Raw genomic sequence first — 3,903 nt, forward strand, 5'->3', positions numbered from 1 at the left:
TAGGGTAGCTATGAGTCGCCTGCGACTTGACGACGGCATTTAACAACAACAACCTTTGTGTTTGCAGAGCAATTCTTATCATTAAGCCACCAGAGAAAATTGCTTATACCTAAGAAATGTAGCTGATGTTAGATGGATCTTGGCTGAAAGCAGGGAATACCCAGAGGAATGTCTATCTGTGCTTCATTGACTATGCAAAGGCATTTGACTGTGTAGATCATAACAAACTGTGACTGACTCTGAGAAGAATGGGAATCCCAGAACACTTGATCGTTCTAATACGAAACTTATACTTGGACCAGGAGGCAGTCGTCAGAACAGAGCAAGGGAACACGCCAGGGATGCATCCTATCTCCATACCTCTTCAGCCTATATGCAGAACAGATTATCCGGGAGGCTGGGCTCTATGAGGAGAAATGTGGGGTCAGGATTGGTGGACGATTTATCAACAATCTGCATTATGCGGATGACAAGTTTGGTCGAAATGCCTCAGATGCCAGGTCTGCTTTTACTGGAGTAACCTCCTTCGAATTTAAGTCTTCCCTTGTAGTACTCTCCCATTCTCTGGCTGCTACTTCACTTGTAGAATCTTCATTTGATTCAGACTCTTCAATCTTTTTTACTACTATGAATTCAGGTTCTCTAGTATATTCACCAATATCTTCTACATACATTTCTGGGCTGCTCTGTATGAAAAAGGCATACAAGTAGTCTGTCTTTCCCTGTGGTACAGCAGATCAATATTCATGTTTCTTATCTCTCTGTGTATACTGATGCATTGTTGTACTTGTTTGAGACACAAATGTTTTCCAACTCTGAGATGTAAAAATTTATGTACTTTATGCCTTCTCTTTTAGCAGTGTAGGACCTTCTACAGGTCCATCAGCAGCTACCGTTTTATATTTAATTTTTTTAAATTTCTTTTTGTGACACACCTGTTGGATATTTTCCCTCTGTTGTTTATTCTGTTGCATAGTATGTGTTTTCCAGAATTTTCGAAGTTCTTCTACTTCTGTCTCTGAGTCCCAATTTTGCTCTTTTCCCAGTTTTCCTTTATTAATAGTTTACTTTTGTTTAAATTCCGTTAATTCTCCATAGGGCATATGCTCTTTTTCACCATCTCCTTGGTGAAGTGAATTCTCAGTAAGAAGAAAATTCTGGATGTCGGTACTTGAGCTTTGATCTTTAGAATCTGATATTTCTTGAGAATCACCTGTAACCTGATCTTCTTTTATGGCCATTTCAACATTTAAATCAGTTTTTATGAGACAGAGACCCAGACTTACTAGTAGACTGTCCAGTGTTGGATTTCAGGCAACCAGGAACACCAACAGAATGTTTGTCATACATTCTGTTCCAGTTTGATTGACAGTGTGCACAGATCCTGGTAACACACCGGAAGATTTAGCTTGCCGTGGTTCATCTGAAGAGATAAGCTCCTCTCAGATGAAGACATTTCTGATTCCGTGAACACATTTTAAGAACAAGACTCCTTGGTACTTTTTGGGACAGTGCTGGCACTATCATTTCCTACATCTCAAACTCTTGAGTCTATTTCATCAATATACTTCTTGGCATTTTCTTTAAATGGCAGGAGTCCTTTACTGGTAACTGTTCTATCTCTATAGGTAATGACTCCTTTGTTTTGCTGTCCAGTATTTCTCTGTACATTGCAGCTGACATCACCTCTTCCATTGGACACATGATGCCATATTTCTCACAGCCATTCTCTTGAAGCAAGGGGTCAGTTTTATGTGGATCAAACATTGTATTATTTGGTGTAGCTAGCAGCACACCATTTACTGTGCCCTTGTTACTAGTAAGGTATTTGCAATTAATTTTAAGAAACTTTTCAGAGGATTAAACCAGGCTGCTTCTTGGGGGCAAGGATTCTGGGGCTTCATCTGACATACTTTGGACATGTTGTAAGGAGGGACCGGTCCTTGGAGAGGGACATCATGCTTGGGAGGGTGGAGGGACGGTGCAGGAGAGGAAGGCCCTCCATGAGGTGGATTGACTCAGTGACTGGGATAATTGGGATGGGAGTGTCGGAGACAGTGCGATTGGCACAGGACAGAGCAGAGTTTAGGGCTCTTGTACATAGGGTCGCTATGAGTCGCAGGCGACTCGACGGCACATAACAACAACACAACAGCTATTTTACCAAGCATGATATCCTTTCCTAGGGAGTGGTTCTCCTTGACAACATGTCAAAAACACAGGAGTTGAAGTCTTGCCGTCATTTCTTTTTTTTTTCAAGTGGCAGATGGAATAAGTTTATTCTTATGTACAGAAAAGTCAGTGTACATCAGCCCAGTCTGGTGGAGAGACGTTTGGCCTTGGTCTTCTCCAGCTTGGCTGTGTGGGCCACTGACTTGGGCCTCAGGATGTTGCCTCCCCAGTGGCGGCGGATCTCATCATGTCTGTTGTTGTAATTGGTTCTGATGACTTCTGCCAGCTTTGCCAGAGCGCCTTTATCTTCTGGGTTCACCTGCGTGAAGGCGGCAGTGGTGCAGATCTTCCAGTGGATGAGGCGGCCCAGCCTGGCCTTGCCCTTGATGATGCAGTAGGGAACGCCCATCTTCCAACACAAGGTCGGTAGGAAGACCACCAGCTCTATGATGTCCACGTTGTGTGCGATCACCAACAGTTGGGCCTTCTTGTTCTTCACCAGGGTTGTGATCGTATTCACCCTGGCACAGAGGACAGGGCGTCTCTTGGTGGGGGTGTCTTCTTTGCTAGCAGCCTTCTTCTTAGCCCAGGCCAACAGTCTGCTTCTTTTCCTTCTTGGTCTCTGGTCGGTACTTGTAGGCCAGCCTCAGCAACTCCGTAGCCATCTGGCGGTCCAAGGCCTGGGTAAACTGGTTAATGGTCGGTGACACCTTGAGTTGTTTGTAGAGAATTGCCCTCTGCCGCTGCAGTTGGTTATAGCGGGGCCATTTGACAAAAGCAGGTAAGGTCCCATTTGGGTTGGATGTCCTGCCCGATCCAAAGTTTTTGGGTCTTTTCTCAAACAGGGGATTCACCACCTTCTTGGCCTCCTGCTTCTTGACCACGGCAGGTGCTGGGGCCACCTTCTTCTCCCTGGCCTTCTTTCCCTTTGGCATCTTGGGCAGATGGGAGAGAGTGCCATCATTTCTAAGGAGCATTCTGGCTGTATGTATCCCAAGACAGATTTTGTTCATTCTTCTAGCAGTCCGTGGTATCCATTGTATTCAATATTGTTGTCCAACATCATAATTAACACTTTTAAATAATAGTTAAATTAAAAATAGATTCTAGGATATAAATGGATATCAGATTATCCTTTTTTTTCTTCTGGTATTCTTTACTTTCAGCCATCTTTTTTTTCTTTTTTATTAATTTCAATGAATGTCTACAGAGATTTTGGAATTCCATTCATTCATTGTTGCACTTTCCTCCCCACCTACCTGTCCCCACCCACCCCCTGTTCGCTCCTCTCCTTGAGAAGCAAAAGAAAAACTCTTTTATTGGTACACAATCCCCCCCCCGCACATCCCCACCCCCACCCCAAGTATACTCCACTCTGCAACCCTCATTCTGGACTCATGATAATCATAATGCCCTAAAATATATTAATTCTCTCCCTCATCAGCTTCGATGCAGTAAACATAATTTATCGAGGTTTTCCTCAGTCTTACCCACCCCCGTCCCAGTGTCAGCCTCATTCTACAACAGTGGCACCATATAATATTTGTCCTTTTGTGACTGAGATATTTCACTCAACATAATGTCCTCCAAGTTCACCCATTTTGAATAATATTGCATGAGTTCCTTGTTTTTCACTGCAGCATAGTATTCCATTGTGTGAATATACCACAGCTTCTCTATCCATTCATTTGTTGATGGGCACTTAGGTTGTTTCCAACTCCTTGCTATTGT

At 43.5% G+C, this 3,903-nt stretch overlaps 2 pseudogenes; both read right to left on the reverse strand.

Annotated features, from left to right (window-relative positions):
* Positions 1-458: 458 nt before the first annotated feature.
* LOC102870993 lies at positions 459-1,851 on the reverse strand (annotated as a pseudogene).
* A 457-nt stretch (positions 1,852-2,308) lies between these two features.
* Positions 2,309-3,107, reverse strand: LOC102843162 (annotated as a pseudogene).
* Positions 3,108-3,903: the final 796 nt, after the last annotated feature.

The sequence above is a fragment of the Elephantulus edwardii genome, unplaced genomic scaffold, assembly GCF_000299155.1.
Source record: "Elephantulus edwardii isolate Elephantulus edwardi_28Jun2011 unplaced genomic scaffold, EleEdw1.0 scaffold00131, whole genome shotgun sequence".
In the NCBI taxonomy this organism is placed as follows: domain Eukaryota; kingdom Metazoa; phylum Chordata; class Mammalia; order Macroscelidea; family Macroscelididae; genus Elephantulus; species Elephantulus edwardii.